The sequence below is a fragment of the Camelina sativa genome, chromosome 2 (assembly GCF_030686135.1).
Source record: "Camelina sativa cultivar CO46 ecotype springtype chromosome 2, ASM3068613v1".
Lineage (NCBI taxonomy): Eukaryota > Viridiplantae > Streptophyta > Magnoliopsida > Brassicales > Brassicaceae > Camelina > Camelina sativa.
In genome coordinates this window covers 28,965,429-28,983,892 of record NC_141881.1, presented here as the reverse complement: position 1 = coordinate 28,983,892, position 18,464 = coordinate 28,965,429, and the positions used below count along the sequence as shown (strand labels likewise).

At 34.2% G+C, this 18,464-nt stretch overlaps 2 pseudogenes across 1 annotated transcript; both read left to right on the top strand.

Moving 5' to 3' along the window:
* The first annotated feature begins 5,808 nt into the window (after positions 1–5,808).
* LOC104756972 (uncharacterized) lies at positions 5,809–6,862 on the top strand (annotated as a pseudogene).
* Positions 6,863–9,359: 2,497 nt separating this feature from the next.
* Positions 9,360–12,071, top strand: LOC104739624 (uncharacterized; annotated as a pseudogene). The gene is made up of 4 exons (XR_015584502.1): positions 9,360–9,722; positions 9,809–9,897; positions 10,007–11,083; positions 11,162–12,071. The product of XR_015584502.1 is annotated as an uncharacterized LOC104739624 (transcript).
* The last annotated feature ends 6,393 nt before the right edge of the window (positions 12,072–18,464 follow it).

Below are 18,464 nucleotides of genomic sequence, written 5' to 3'. Positions count from 1 at the left end.
AGCCATATGTAACTACTCGATGAAAAGAATATGCCAGATCCGGTGCAATATTCTTAAACAATAATAATGTATTACATTCGAGTTGCCAAAAAACCTTGGATTTAGATATATTTTGTTAAGATTGTGAAATTATTATTATGATAAATTTTAGAATTATTATTAATTATGTTCTTTTTAATTCTTATGTTCCTCCTAATTGTTATGGTAGGTGCTAATGTTCATTCATTCTATTATCTTTTTTTTTTTTTTATCTTTTTTTATATCTATATCCAAAACAATTAAACTATGACGCTCTCTTCTCTTAATCCGCCTTCGATTATTCATTAGCGCCTCCTGCTACTCAAACAGCTTTCTTTAGGAAATGCCGACATCTACTACTAATGGCTTGACATTCCAGAACAGGAAGTCATTTGAATGCCCGAAGTCTGCATCTTCTATTACATCTCCGAAAGAGTGAAAAGTCCCTTCTTGCCTGATGAGTTCTTCTTTCTTTTCTTGCTCCTCACAGTCAAGATCCCGCAAATTCTGACTGACTTGAAATTAATAGTCGTTTTATCTAATGATATGAGATGACGAGCGTCAGACAGAGAAAGATCAAAAAGTCTAGTCAAGAAGCTTAACGGTGAAGATGGAGAATGAATTGAATCTTTCACCCACCTCAATCCAACTAGCACTCTTGTGCCTCATCGATCTGCCTTCTCACTCCAGGAGAGCCATTTCGCCATTCAAAAAGAACTGTACACGCGCGTATGGATCATCCATTCATTTTTATTATCTTTTTTTATTATCTTTGGATATAGATTTTATTATCTTTTTTTTTTTTTTTTCACAAACCGGTTTTCCATTCATTAATTGTGGTTTGGTACAGCAGTTGGGGATAATAAAACCGATTTTGCTAACGCATCGGCTTTACCATTTACTTCCCTAGATACAGAAACAAAAGAGACAGAATCGAAACGACGCGATAAACAAAGGATGTCATGGTGAATCCCGTGAAGCTCCTTGAAGGAGACCTCCCAATTGAGAGCTTTGATCAACTGAAGTGAATCTGAAGCGAACATAACTTTCTTGAAACCAAGATCGATGGCCTGGAGTACAAATTTGTCTCCTTCTTTTCCACACCCGGGTCAGGTTTTTTTAAAGAATTTAAACCGATTCAATAAATCGGATCTTTACAAAATATATGTGATTTTCTTTTTTGCAAATCTCATCCTCTTTATTACACAAATATTCTATCGGACTTGCTAACTTATTTATATCCCTAAATTATAGCAACAAATTAAAGATACAATCTTATTAGGCAAGATTCATTTAAGATATAAAACTCAAAAATGTAATATGTCCCCATTAACTACCTTTTATGGGATAAATCTTAATTGATAATAAATGTTAATATTTCTCACAATAAAATCGAATTAAACTCTAAATTTTCTGTGACTAATTTACATACTATGGAGAAAATTAACATAATTTGAGTTAAATACAATGACATATTCCTTATCTTCACGTATTATTCATTATTTCCTATTAATTCGTAATTGTATGATTAGCAAAGATATTTTCCTTGCTCACCAATTTCTTTTACGATTTGAATCACAACTACTATTATCATCACCATTAAACTCTATAAATACTAAGGTTATATTTTAACGAAAATGCACAATCTCAAACGAGCATTTAGCTTAGAAACAAACCAACCCTTAATATTCCAATGGCTGCTTTATATTTGTTTATTGGTTGTTGATTTGTATTTTATATAAGTCCACGTCTTAATTGTTTTTGTAGATGAGTCATTGTTTCAGATTTTTAGCAACTATACTAAATAATTTTTTCTTTTCTTTCTAGATGGCCAAATCGTTAACATTGGGGAGTGGACTTGCTTAAAGAGAACAACAATCCAACTAATAAATCGATATTTATTTAAGAGTTGAAAAGTGAGTTTTCTAGAGTACTTTTATTTTTATATAGCATGCCTTAATTTCTGGTTTAATCGCATAAGAAAATCTCAGATAATGAAAAGAGGAAGATGATGTTATATAGCATGTCTTGCTGTTGTTCAAAAAAAAAAAAGAGGATGATAATAAGAAGAATCAAGGTTGATGATGGAGAATTATATTTTCTTTTCCAGGTCAAGATGACAAAATTGGGTTTTTTCCCTGTTTTTTACATGTAAGTTAAAAAATATCAAATCAATAACGCAAATATAAAGCACATTAATGCCAAATATGATTCTCTTTTTTATTACTTCCTAACATTTTCTTTGGTACAATTAGAACTTTAGAAGGACGTACACAGAAATGAAAATAAAAATAAGCAGTATAAGGGATTCTCTTTATTTAGCATTACTACCAGTCTTCTGAAAAATTTATGAACATTACTTTGATGTTCAATTTATGTCACAAACAAAGCTATGCTATTTTTAATATGGGATAGTAAATTAATAGGGCTAATATGTATTTTATCAAAACTAATATTGACAATTCCTTTTAAATTTTATTCTTATTTTTTTGTGTTCGTAAACAAGTAAAACAAAAATCACTAAAAAATCATTAGTATGGGGTACAAAATTCTAAATAAATAAATATACATATATATATATATATATATGTTAGATTCAGTAAAAACTAACATATATATATATATGTTAGATTCAGTAAAAACTAATTCTGTTATTTATTATAGTTCAATATATCTAAATAATTATAAAAACAATAAAACTATGTAGCAACACAACTTAAATTCTGAATTTTAAAAAATGAATGAAGATACACCTTAAATTATAAAGTCAGCACTATAACAAATAAGTTAGATATATATAGCACTATAATTGTGGACCTCATCTCCTATAGTAATAACTATATATGTATAGTTAGTTTTATCAAACTGAGATTGTGCAAATATATTTAGTATGTCTTAGCAAACTAAACAAAAAAAATTAAACTTTTGCAACAAACTAAATTTGATAATGTAAAAAAAAAATGGCCCGTGGTGTACCACGGGGTAAATCCTAGTGATTCTTTAAATTTGGAGTAAGATTATATTGTTACGAATAGGAAAATTAAATGTTGTCAAAAAAAAAATTAGGAAAATTAAATCTTAGAATATCTTCTATTAATGAATAATCATAACTCCAATGACATTTTTTACAAAACTAAGGTTAGTTTTATGACTTTTCTTTTTAATAGTAGGGATGAACATTGAGCTTCCTCAAAACAAATATATGATTGCTCCACTTTAGAACTGTCTCGAGCATTTCTAGCTAATTGCTTAATTCGTTTTATTTAGCTAAGCTGCATATTTGGATTGGATTCATGAAAGTTTTTTTAAAAAATAACGATAATTACTTTCTTTTTATTTTGAATCCACTGAACTCAGAATTTCAAATCAAAATTTTCTATTTCAAGGATCCAAAAAACAAAAATCTTAAACAAAAAAAAAAGCTCTTTTACCTACTGCTCTCCTAGTATATTTTTTTCTTCTTTATGTCTCAATTTTTGTTGTACAAAATCTTTAAATAATTATTTACACTACGATTTGAAAATTAAAAAATTTCATATGAACTATACTTCACCCCTTTTGAAATTAATAAGACACTAGATTTGGACCTGTGCTATAGCACGAGTTTAAATTCTTTTTATATTATTGTTTTAAAAGTTTTTTTGGATAATATATTATGCAATAAAATCATATGCTAAATATGATGGCTTGAAAAAAACATCTATTTTGTAAGTTTTATATTGTTAAATTTGTAATCTTATGTATGAGAAATGGTTATGTTTGTTGTTTGTTTTTATTTTAATTTTTGAACATGTTTGGTGAAAGTTTTTTAATATGACTCGTGCTTAGGTAAAATTTTATTTACAACTGCAAAATAAGATCTCGGAAATCACGATTAAGTGTGATAAATTACCAAGATTTTATTTCTTTTTACACCTAACAATATATTTTTATGTCTAACATTATATATTTTATAACAATATGGAATATTAAAGTTTTTATTTTGGCAATTATATAAATCATTGGAATATTCTTGAGGATTCTTTGGGATATTCTTAAATGTATTTATGTAGCCCATAAATTGACCAATTAATCCATGACCTTTTTTGTAACTAACCTATATTTAATCTATATAACCTATTTTGTAACCAACTTGTGAAAGTTATATAGTCTATAAAAAAAATTGTGTACTTCCATATAATTACGAAAACATATATCATTAAACACACTATTTTGTATATGAAATCTACTACACAATATCTTAAACAAGAACTTATATCCGATTAAAGTATTTCTATTTAATTCTTTGTTAACTTTATTTTCTTACAAAATTGTTCTGGTTATATATTTATGCGTTCTCAAGCATCTCGTTCTGAGCAGTAATTACGTGTCACAAAGGAGGAACATGTCATATGCATCAAGATATTAAAAAGCACATGTCACCTTCTTCATTGTTTCAATCTCACATTGGCATCAAGATATTAAAAAGCACATGTCACCTTCTTCATTGTTTCAATCTCACATTTCATTCCCTTCACAGCCTCCACCATTTCCTTATGGGAAGCAATAGTCTGTTAAGAATTTTTAAGAAAGAATTAACATGTCCTCTTGAGGGTTTAGTGAATCTTTTGTGCGTTGACTCAAGCCAACTCCATCCCCAAAAGACTTACATATTGTATTCGAGACTTCGTCGTTTTCAGAATCTCAGGGAACTACAGTAAAACCTCTATAAATTAATAAGGTCGGGACAAAGAAATCTTATTAATTTATAGAGGTTTTAATTTATCGATAATTAATTTATCGATAAATTAATAAAATATTAATTTATGAAAAGATTTTCTTATTTTTATAATTTTATATTACAAAATAAGATATGTACTTTTGTTATCATTCACATTTTTAAATAATATTTTCAATTTATAATCTTGGCTATCGTAATAGGATGAATGTTAATTGTTTACTAGATTATCTAAATAAAAATGATAAATGTTAGAAGTTTAGAGTTTAGAAGAAATTGCTACTAATATCCTTCATGGTAATGATGAAATCGAAAAAGATATTGCAGTACCTTAAGAACCAGTTTCTAAAGAAGCAGTTATCACATCTAGGACTCTCCACAATTTTTGAATGCAATTTAAGAAGATAACAATGAAAAAGATTAGAGATGAGCTTCAACAAAAATACAAATTCAAGAATATGCAAACAACAATAGAGTTATATTTCACTAGATTTTCTTAGATAGGTAAACAACAAAAGAGTCATATCTCACTAGATTTTCTTAGATATATATGTATATATATTAGTTTATTTAATTTATTAATTTATGATATTGATGGGACTATATTTTTACATAGGATTTCTAAAAAATTTATTATCTTATTATTTTATCGAAATATGTCATTTTTTACACCGGCCCAACTTGGGACCGGAAAAATTTATTAATTTATAGCGATTATTAATTTAAAGAGTATTAATTTATAGAGGTTCTACTGTAGTTTGCACCTCCACGATCCACTAATAGAAGATTTAGTACTTTATTAGAGAAAACTGAACGAAAAAAATACATGAGATACGCGAAATTTAAGAAATGGAATGATATAAACTAGCTAATAAAAGAATAAAGAATAAATAACTGTTTTTTCTCTCTCGCCATAGGTGATTTTCCCCTTACCACCGTTTCATAGTAAAACTCTATTTTCCAGTGCTTTTGGCCGGCGTCGGCTTCTCCGGCGTCGGCCACCGTTGCTTGTTTTAATCAGTTGTTTGTACTTCATCTAAGTACTATACAGTTTTAGATTTTCAGTAATTAAAATGGCAAATCGAGATTATCAAATCCACGCAAGTTGCCTCTTTGCGTCGATGGTGTTTCAGGGACTGAGTCCATCATCTAGTTAACAGACTCTGGCCGCGTCATTGGATCCATCCTTGATTTGGTTCATCTGTCAGTTCATTGGAATTTCACTAATCAATATAACAGATTTATCTCATATCTATTGTTGTTCCTTTCATATAATATCGATTCAAAGGAATCGTGATGTCTTTCTTTATAGAAAGTTTGTTTCTGGAGTGTTCGCTCGCTACCGGTGGAGTTTCCAGGTATTAACCGGTGAATGTCCTCTTACCCAATGGTATGGAAGTTCTACATGGGTTTTTGATCCTGGAATCAATGGAGGAATCAGTCAACTGGATGGAATCAAAATTTGTGATCTTACAATAACGATGTCAGATGATGGTGATCAACGTGATGCTTCCTTATTACCCTGGTTGAAATATTTCATAAGTTGTGAAATATATAGTTCTACATTCAAGGTGGAAACTTTCTTTGAGAATGGTGATGGTGATAACTTTTCATGGACGGAAGTCTTTCTTCTACCGACACGAGTTCTTTATTTTATTAAATTAATTTGTCTTTGGTATAAACCTAAGCCCAAACGAGATGTGAGCGTGATGGGAAGGCAAAGGACGGCGGGTGTTTGTGATCGTGATGTTATCTCTTTCCCTCAGTTGGAAAATTCTACTTCTGTGAAAAGGGTGTTCATGGTCATTAATTGGTAACGTTGCGTAAGGCGATTTCAGCATATCATATTGAGTTTCAAAACACAAGAGTCATTTGAAGCAACAATTCTGTTTTTTATTTTAATAAAAGTAATGCAAAAAGCATTTTGGAGTTTCGTCTATACGATGATAGCCAATTACGAGTTGTGAAAGAGAGATATAACAGCTTTTTCTGTTAGCCTATAAGGCTTCCGATTGGCAAGCATGGTCAATTCCACTCTTTTACCGAAATTAAGTTTAATTTTCTTTATTTGTGTCAATGGTTGTATAAGAATGATTCATGTATTTTGTAAAACTCTTAATGATATAATATATTTGATTTGCCGAAAAAAAAAAAAAAACCTAGCTAATATAAACAAAAACAAAAATGGGCTTTATATATACCTTATGGGCCTACTTAATATTTGGGTTCAATACAACAGAAGTTGTAATTGTAATTTTGAAGCACGTTGTTGTCTCATAAAAACAATTTCCCTGGGAGGGGGGGATCATTACTGCCGTTTATGTCTCCAGAACTTAAGTCATGTATCTTTCAAAGAACTTATTAACTCCATACATTGGTACGTTTTTACGTTTCCTGGAATTGTATCAATGTCGATCTAACCAAGTTCTTAAAACTTGTAACGATTCCAACTTATAGCAATTTTCACTATCTTTAATATTAAGTTTGAGTTAAAACAATGCCAATTTCTAACCAAATCTTGAAATAAATTAACTTACTGATTTGGAAGAAACAGCTTGTGGGCACAACAGTTAAGACATAGACTCAAAGAGGAGACATTTACATGAAATATATTCAATTCTGCAAGAGTTATGTTTCATTATTAGAATATGGACCTACTCCTTATAGAAGCTACTCTGTTGATTTAGTAGCACATTAATGTTGCCACTCTGCAATACGGAAAAAATATATGATACAACAACATTAATTCCTCTTTGAACTTTTCTTTCCACTCTGCAAATTATTACGTTCTTACGATTTCGCTCACTCGGCATTTAATTGTAAATACGGTATCACAAACAATCATTGCATTTGTTTTCAAAACCAAACAATCAGAATACTAATTCACCGTTGGATTTTTATAAGATAAGAAAATAACAAATACTATATATAAATTGATGTGATTTGAATTGGTGATTACCACTAGGAAGGAATCTTGGCGAAAACATATCTAAAATGGTCCATATATAGAAGTTGTGGTCCTTTTTTTTTTATAGATGATAGCAATATTGCAGGATGTTGCAATGATGCATGTTTATAGAGACTGGAAAATTCCAGGAACGTAAACTGAGATCTTACCGAATTAGTATGAGACTGGAGAGACAATTGATCTCATTGGCTCTTTCCTCCTCTTCTTCGTCTTGTTTGCTTTAAGCACAATCTTTTGAAAAAAAATTCAGTCCTTTTCTCTGTTCTTTGTTTTTTGCTTTGTTTTAATTACAAGGACAACTCTAACGTGGGACGTACAATGACCATACCTATATTAAAAAAAAAAAAATTCATGTGATTCGTATTGGCTACATTCACTTAAATAATACCATGTTATGGTCCAGTCTCTACTCTCCCTTTATTAATATACATTGTACACAATGTATCATTCTTTAGTAGTACATGCGCACTACATATATGGGCTGTTTTTGTTTTTACTTTCACTGCTAGCTGAAGTTATTTTACTGTTTATACATACATACATACAATCTAAGGACGAATAAATGATATATGTATCAATCAGTATGAATAGAACTGTCGCATATTAAATACATACGAGTGATGACCAAACAACGGTCATTTGGGTCAATGTGAATAAGTAGAGTAGTAGTCGTACTATACCATCTAAGTACTGATTTTTTCACATCACATTTATTGATGGATAAGATCATAAATATTGTACTTGTTTAATGATCACTGGATATTAAATTATGAGAAATCAAGTCAAAATGAATTTAAGGATAAAAATTTGAAAGGGAGGAGGAGGAAGACGTCATGGTTTGAAACATAAGGGTCACGATTGAAGATCCCCTCGCTGTTTGTTTGGTAACACCGCCATGGAGTTTGTGTACGAATCTTATTGTAGTTTGAGCTTTTGAATAAATTAATGTTTATGGATTCTTTTATAAAACAGTGGTGGTGTAGTTGCGAGAGTCTGACATTGTTTGTGTAAGTTGTAACTATATATATTATTATTTTCTTTTTACATGATTAAGAAAAAATATATATATATAAACTCCGAAATATGCAAGTTATTGTAGAATATGGTCCATTTCTTTTTTTATAATTGTTACTTGTGAGTGATATAGACTAACAGCGAAAGATATATTTATGATCGGTAAGACTGCTAACAAAAATACAAAACAAAACTGTGTCACTGTGTCGTTGTCAAAATAAAAACGGACACACATTTTGAAAATTTTGAAGTATAACGCGGTTCAAGCTGCATGTAATTATATATTGCACTACTCATGTCATGGTCGAGCTAGATATGTAATTTATAGTCTTCCAACATAAATATATACATCATGTGATACCGACGGAATACTAAACATTTACGTATATTTCAAAGACGCCAAAACCTGCAGGGCCCCTACTTGCCTTTTATAACTAAAAACATTTTTCTTATTTTCATTAGAAATAGCCTTTTCTTCATCTTTCTTTCTTTATTTATTTTTTTCAAAATATTCATTGATTTTTCATTTGACAAATCTCTCCTAATTAAAACTCTACGAAAATATAGTTGACGAAAAAAAAAAAAGCCTACGAAAAATATTATTTACGTATTTATTTATACGGTCTCAATCTCATGGATCCACTTTCTCTCTCAGCTTCAGCTATATAATTTTTTTTACTTCTTCATATTTCTACTTCTTCCTCCTCAAGTCACACACAAAACCAGTTCAACAACTCTCAGAGACTACAGAGCTCATTCTTAAAACGGTAAAAAAAAATACAAAAATGGGAAGAGACTGGTCCTGGCTCGGCGGAGGGAAGAAGAAATCCTCAAGCAAGTCAAAGAAAGAAGAAATCAAAACACCACCACCGCCGCCACCACCATCAACTCTCGCCGAGAATACTGCAACGGCGGCTGGTTGTATGAGTGCTGTGTTCAACAACATTTTCGATCTTCAACATTTACAGTTTCCTATTAACCACCACCATCTTCATCTTCCTAAAGGTACTAACCATCTTCTCATTACTTCTTTCAAACTTATTTTACATTACATAATCTGATTCTCTGTTACAATAATAAATCAAATTCAGGTGTAGATGCTCCAAGAAACAGCTTCGAATCAACGGAGGAGGAGACTACATCTTCACCAACCAGAAAAGATGGAAATCTAAATATCTCTGTAAGTGAATAATAAAAAACTTATCTATCCAACTCTGTTTTTTTTAATATAAGCTTCTTGGGTTACTAAAAAGTTTCTTCCTTTTTGACCATAATCATAATTTTTACAGATGGGTATCAAAATCAAGACCAAACCACAAGCAAGATCATCAGTTACATCAACTGAATCATATTCTCCGAGCATAAAGACACCAACTTTGGTTGCTAGACTCATGGGTCTTGATCTTGTTCCTGACAATTACAGATCATCATCTCCTACTCCATCTTCTTCATCTTCTTCTACCTTAATCGATCTAAAGACAACAACAAGATCTTCTCACTCCAAGAAACACAGACATTACTCTCTCCAAAGAAACTCTGTAGACGGAGGCACACGTTCTCTTCCCGAGACTCCGAGGATTTCACTCGGGAGACGATCCGTTGACGTCAACTGCTCCTACGAACACCAACGTTCTTCACTTCATCTCAGAGACAACAACAACAACAACAACAACAACAACAACAACAACAACAACAACAACAACAACAACAACAACAACGTGTTGTCTGGTATTAACAATGTGAAGCTCACGAGGGTGAAAGAGATGAAGATACACGAAGATAAAGAGAATCGGAGTCCACGTGAGTACGCTAGACAGATAGTGATGCAGTTAAAGGAGAACGTAAGCCGACGGAGAAGAATGGGAACTGATATCACCAACAAAGAACAACAATCAAGAGAAGAGACTCATGACTCCAAGAAAGCATCTTCTAAGATCACAATCATCACTCATGATTCATCCCCGAGACTGGGACTAACGGAGATCCCCAAAACAAAACAAACAAATAATGTCGCTTCCAAGAATCTGGAAACAACAACAGTGAAGGGTCAAGACAAGAACAGGTTACCAACAGTGCAAGAAGAGCCACAAGGAACAGAGCAAGTAAAACAGAGGAATTCTACAAAGAAATGCAAGAAACCAGAGAATTTCAAGTCGAGATTAGTGAAACCGCCACAGACAATGCAAGAAGAGCCGTTTGTTCGACCACCAACAACAACAACAAGTAACAAGAACAACAATGGTCTTCTTCTCATTCAAGGAGACAAATCTTCCAACAAAAAGACACCTTTGTCCATTAATCATCTCATCAACTTCACTAGTGTATCCACCATCAAGAAGAAAGATTCATCACCTCATCACAAATCGGTAATACAACTCTCTCTCTTAGAAATAAAAAAACCCTTATCCAAAGTTTAAATATTTATTTATTTATTATTTTGGCAGTCAAACGTAAAGCTCAGAGAAACACAAACACCAAGAAACAGAGCATCATCATCAACAACAGAGTTGCCTAGTTTTGCGAGCCAATCACAACAACCCCACATTGCACCAATCGCCGGCGGCGAGTTAGAGTACATAACAAGAACACTAAGAAGAACAGGGATCGACAGAGACACACCAATCTCATACGCTAAATGGTTCTCTCCTTCACACCCACTCGATCCATCAATCTTCTACTTCCTCGAACATTTCGCTGTTACATCAACCAAACCTAGTAGAAGAAGCTCACCGGAGAATCTCTCTCTCCGATGCAACAGAAAGCTACTCTTCCACTTAGCCGACGAGATCCTCGCCGATATCTTAAAACCACACTTCAACCTTAAACCTTGGGTGTGTCGTTACTCTGCTCAGTCACAGAGGAATCTAAAAGGTTCGGAGCTCATCGACGAGTTATCTCGGAGAATCGAGAGGTTCCCTTTAGCAAAGTGTTTGGTTTTAGAAGACATCGACGCTCTAGTCGCCGGAGATTTCCCGGAGATCGAGTCGGCGTTTGAAGAGGACGGAGAAGGAATCGTCACGGAGATTGAGAGAGGAATCTTTGAAACACTCGTGACCGAAACGACGACGGATTACTTTACCACGTGGATGACCAAAACGGCGCCGCTCAAGCGTAACGATGATGTCAGTGGCACGTGGGGAGTTCACGTGACGAGATACTCTTCAAAAGTGGTCCCACCACGACTCGTTCTCAAGGAGATTGAGACTTCCACGTGGATAAAAGAAGTATTCCACATGGCAGACATTTACTGGTTCTTCTTTGTATAGGTTTTTTTTTTTTTAAGACTATTTATTTATATTAATTTTCAAATACTTTTGTAGCCGTTATATAAAATAAATAAAATTAAAATTTATATATTCTTTTTTTGAAAAAGTGAAGAGAGTGGTGTGGACCGTAATGGAGCTTTTTGGTAGAGAGATAGATAGATGTGTCAATCTCACAGATGTTTTTGTCCCCCGTCTATTCCAACATCCCATGGGTTTTGCATATGCTATGTAGACTAAAGAATAGTATTCATATTCATGACTCTTTTTGTTTTTAATATCTTTTTTTGAATGATCATTTGATGTTGTTGTTGGCAGGCTGTTTTTGGTTAAGATAAAGATGTGTCAATACAAGTGTTTTTTTATTTTTCACGCACTTGATGACACTGAATCAACAGTCAAAAATGAATTATGGGGGTCTATTGGAAATATTTGAAATCATATCGTTGTACATCTAGGTTTGAATACTATACACACCAACTAGAGAAGCATATACTATTTTGGGGGTCATAGGATAGGAGAAGTGAAATAATTTTGGGCCCAAAACATTTAATTTGTTTGTTTGAATTTTTGTTTTTGTTGCCATATTAGCCTTATTCTATATGTTGTCTCTTTGTGTGAATTTTCAACTTTTTTTTTGTTTACAGTTCGACATGAATTTTGAATTCTATCTTAGAATTGTTTAGTGTTTAAAGACCATAATGGTTTGATTACCAGATAATATATTTTATTTTGTGAATTCTGATTGCATATTTAAATGTCGGTGTGGTGCAGAGTCTTCATCGGAGTACTTTAGAAGTAAAGGTGTTTGTGAAGAGTGTGATGAGTGTTATGATCTCATGTGTATTTGTATGTAATTATATTCATTATTTGTCATAACAAAGCAACAAAATAAACTATTTTGGACAATAGCATCCAAGATTTAAAAAAAAAAAAACAAATTATACAATGATCCATACACTTTAATTTCACAAAATATATAAATGAAACTGTCGAGCATACCATAATAAAGTTTTTCAGAATACCCATTATAATTATGTACCCTCTCTGACGATGTGACACACATCGCGCATTTTTGCAGAAAGAATTATTCACTCCAAACGGAATATGACACTATAGTTATGAAATGTGACAAAAATATTCCAATTTTTCTAAAATTAATTGAACACATGACACTTATATAGTTATTGAACCATCTTGATGAAATATTAAATCAGCGATAAGCCTGATTTTACGTACTCTATTTGATCAACTGATTAATTATGATATTTAATGTGGCGAATGATGATATATTAATAATTTACTGCTTTATAATGTATGTCATAATTTCCCTAGAATACATAATTCATATGTTAAATTGTTATTAGTCTCTTAGTGTGGACTATGTCATTTGTTTCCCAACCTCATGTTTTCTTAAGATGCTAAACGTATCGAAACGATGGTAAAATCAAGATTGTGAAGTTATAATAAAAAAGAATAATATACAGGCACAACAAATTTTCAAAAGCATTTGACGATTATGACGTTGACGATGGGTACAAAAACGTACGTAAATTTCAAGAGGAATCTTATTATGTATCTTTGTTCTTATTATCATGTCATGAGAGTTTGTGCATCTCAGAGAGCTTAAATAATTCTGACGATTGTCCAAAATAATTATAGTAACGGAGTGTAAGAGAAGAATATATCTCTTACATATATATACATAAGAAAAAAGAAAAGAAAAAAAGAAAAAGAAAAGTAATTAAAAAGGTGCAGGGAACCTTGTAAAGTAGTAAAAAGACAATACGAAAGATAGATTTTTGCATGGACCCGAGACATTTACGTGAAGATTAAAGCTACATCTGTCGTAATGAAGACACCATTCATGCAATTTAGAATTCATATAATACATAGTTTGTTGAAATTATATTGCATGACAATGAAACTACTGTTTTGTTTTGTGTTTGGTTACGGACTTACGGTGGCCGATGTTGGGATAAGCTTGAAGAAGAAGAGAGATTAAGTCAAAATCTATCCTAATCCTACCGAGTAATGGTTTCCCTAAAAAGATTAGGATTAGCTAAAGTTTAGGAGTTATCTAAACACAATTATAATTTGTATTAGGAATTATCTCTAATCTCTATAAATATAGAGTTGCCAAAGTTGTGGTAAACCTATGAGCTTGAGAGATTAAGATAGAGAGATTGTGAGAGAAAGCTTAAAGTTTTGAGTCAGTTTCTTTAAGCTAATATAAGAGAGTCATTCTTATAAACATTCTTGTGTTCTTAATTCTTTCTTACTAAGCTAGATTTGGTATCAGAGCCTCCAGGTTCGGTATTTGAAACATGAGTGAAATAACCGAGACTAGCATCAAACCAAAAGAGAACGTACCTTCATCGATACAATGTCCGATGCTAACCCCTATCAACTATACGGTTTGGGCTATGAGGATGAATGTTGCTCTGCGTGTCCACAAAGTTTGGGAAGCAATCGATCCTGGAACAACAGAACCGGAGAAGAATGACCTTGCAAGAGCTCTCTTGTTTCAGTCCATACCAGAGTCGATGATTCTGCAAGTTGGTGATCAGATTACTGCTAAAGGGGTATGGGACTCGATCAAAGCAAGAAATCTTGGAGCTGATCGAGTAAAGGAAGCAAAACTGCAGACTCTCATGGCTGAATTCGACAGGCTAAAGATGAAAGAGACAGATACTATTGACAACTTTGTCGGTAAACTCGCAGAGATCTCCACAAAATCTGCATCATTGGGAGAAACCATTGAAGAAACTAAAATTGTGAAGAAATTCTTGAAAAGTTTACCGAGAAAGAAATACATACACATCATTGCAGCACTTGAGCAGGTTCTTGATCTGAAGACAACAACGTTTGAAGACATTGTTGGGAGGTTAAAGACTTACGAAGAACGGATCGCAGAGGAAGAAGATTCACAAGATAATCAGAGTAAGCTCATGTATGCAAATTCGGATTCACAGTCCTATGAATTCAACTATGAGGGAGGCAGAGGAGGAAGAGGTTCTTACCGTGGGAGAGGCAGAGGTCAAGGACGTTCTGGTTTCCAACCAAGAGACAAGTCGAGAATTACTTGTTATAGGTGTGACAAGGTTGGACATTATGCATCTAACTGCCCTGATCGTCTCCTCAAACTAATCAAAGCACAAGAAACTTTGGAGAAGGAAGATGAGGATAACACATAAGAAGCAGAGTCTCTTATGATGCATGAGGTGGTATTTCTCAATGAGAAAAATATGCAGCTAAAGAAGTATGAAGATTGCTCAGACAATACTTGGTATCTGGACAATGGTGCCAGTAATCATATGACTGGAAATCAAGCATGGTTCAGCAGAATTGACACTATGGTCACAGGGAGAGTTCGTTTTGGCGATGACTCACATATTGACATAAAAGGTAAAGGTTCGATCGTGTTTATTACTAAAACTGGAGAGCGTAAGGTGTTGCAGAATGTCTATTACATACCAAACCTCAAAAGCAACATCATTAGCTTAGGACAAGCTACTGAAGCCGGTTGTGAGGTCAGGATGAAAGGAGGTTGTCTCACCTTGTATGATCGAGTAGGAAACTTGCTGTTAAAAACATTAAGGTCGAGGAACAGACTCTACAAAGTAGTATTGGAAGTCGACAGTACTAAGTACCTGCAACTTGTGGCTTCTAATGATTCGAATCTGTGGCATGAACGCCTAGGACACGTGAGTCTTGAAACCATCAAGACCATGGCAGAAAAGAAACTAGTGTTTGGAATTTCGAATTTGGCAAAAGAGAAGGAGATATGCGAATCCTGTTTGCTTGGTAAACAGACAAGAAAAGTCTTTCCAAGAGCAACATCTTATCGAGCAACACAGGTTCTTGACCTTGTCCATGGAGATCTTTGTGGTCCAATCTCACCATCTACACCTGCACACAAGAGGTACATTTTCGTCTTGATTGATGATCATTCTCGGTATATGTGGTCTTTTCTTTTAAAAGAGAAGAGTGAGGCATTCGAAAAATTCAAAGCATTTAAAGCAGTAGTTGAACAAGAGTCTGGAGTTATGATCAAAACATTCAGAACAGACAGGGGAGGTGAGTTCATGTCTCAAGAGTTTCTGAGTTTCTGTGAGAAAGAAGGCATCAACAGGCACTTCACCGCACCCTATACACCGCAACAAAACGGTGTGGTCGAGAGGCGGAATAGGACACTGCTTGAGATGACTAGGAGTCTGCTGAAGCATATGAACATGCCCAATTACCTATGGGGAGAAGCGGTGAGGCATGCGACCTACATCATCAACAGGGTTGGAACACGAAGTTTGGTGTTTCAGACGCCATACGAATGTTTTAAGAAGAGGAAACCGAATGTAGAGCATCTTAGAGTATTTGGCTGTGTTGCCTATGCTAAGATAGAGAATGCACATCTCAAGAAACTCGATGATAGATCGAAAATGCTTGTGTACCTTGGAACAGAACCATGCTCCAAGGCATATCGACTTCTTGACCCTACATACCGGAAAATCACAGTCAGTAGGGATGTTGTGTATGAAGAGAATCGAAGCTGGAAGTGGAATAAGTCTCAAGAAGAATCTGCAGAATCAGGCTCGTTTACTCTCAGTTTTGGTGAGTTTGGTAATAATGGGGTGAGAGAAACTGCAGACACTATAAACGAAACAGAGGAGAATGAAGAAAATGGAGGAAATAATGGTGATGTTCTTGGAGATGATGAAGCTACAGAATCTGAAACCGAAACTGCAGAAGAACAAGAACAGACACATGAGTCCTCTGTGTTGTCGCAGAACCCTGTTACGGACCAACAGTTGCAGCAGCCACTGGTTTTACGACAATCAGCAAGACAAGTGAAGAGACCTAGTTACCTGAATGACTATGTATTGTTAGCAGACATTGAAGGAGAGAATCTTCTGTTGGTGGCTAATGGAGAACCCTGTAATTTTAGAGAAGCAAGCGAGTTAAAGGTGTGGAGAGATGCTTGCGAAGAAGAAATTAGTTCGATAACGAAGAATAAGACTTGGAGTCTAGTCGATTTACCATTTGGAGTCAAGCCTATTGGTTTGAAGTGGGTTTTTAAACTAAAACGTAATGTGGACAACAGCATTAACAAATATAAAGCGAGGCTTATCGCAAAAGGATATGTTCAGAGGCATGGGATAGATTTTGACGAGGTTTTTGCTCCTGTTGCTAGAATTGAAACAATTCGTTTCATTATCTCTTTAGCTGCTTCAAGAGGGTGGGAGATTCACCACTTAGATGTGAAGACAGCTTTTCTTCATGGTGATTTAAGAGAGGATGTTTATGTTCGACAGCCAGAGGGATTTGTTGTTAAGAACTGTGAAGAGAAGGTCTACAAATTGCACAAGGCGCTCTACGGGCTTAAACAAGCACCTCGTGCTTGGAACATCAAGCTAAACATTATTCTTGGGGACTTAAACTTTGAACGGTGTACCAAAGAGCCATCTCTGTATAGGAAACGATACAATGATCAACTTCTCATCGTAGCAGTCTACGTGGACGATCTACTTGTCACTGGTTCGAGTCTTGGGCTGATACTTGACTTCAAGAAAGAGATGGGTGGACGATTTGAAATGAGTAACTTGGGAAAACTCACTTACTATCTGGGAATCGAAGTTTTCCAAGGAGCTGATGGGATTTGGTTAAAACAAGAGAGATATGCGAAGAAGATCTTAACAGAGGCAGGAATGAACGAGTGTAACTCTGTTCTTATACCAATGGAGACTGGTTTGGTTCTTTCTAAAACAGAGGATCCTCGACGAATTGATGAACGAGTGTATCGAAAGAATATTGGTTGCTTAAGGTATTTACTTCACACTCGGCCTGATCTTTCATATGCTGTAGGGATTCTGAGTCGATATCTATTGGAGCCTAGAGAATCACATGGAGCTGCGTTGAAACAAGTTCTGAGATATCTTCGTGGAACACTTGATTTCGGACTTCATTTCAAGAAAGGAGATCAAACTGGTTTAGTCGGATATAGTGACAGTAGCCATGGAGTGGATGTTGATGATGGAAGAAGCACAGCCGGTCATGTCTTTTATTTCAACGATTGTCCTATCACTTGGTGTTCGCAAAAACAACAAGTGGTGGCCTTGTCCTCATGCGAAGCTGAATTCATTGCGGCAACAGAGGCTGCTAAACAAGCTATTTGGCTTCAAGAACTCTTTGCTGAAATCGTTGGAACCACTTGTGAAAGGGTGTTAATACAAGTCGACAACAAATCTGCTATTGCACTTACTAAGAATCCTGTCTTCCACGGTCGCAGTAAACACATTCACCGGCGTTATCACTTTATACGGGAATGTGTTGAAAATGGACAGGTTGAGGTGTTACATGTCCCAGGAGTTGAACAGAAAGCTGACATTCTGACCAAAGCACTTGATAAGAACAGATTCAAGGAAATGAGAAATCATATTGGAGTTCACAGCATGTCAAGGAAGGATTTCAAGCTTAGAGGGGAGAT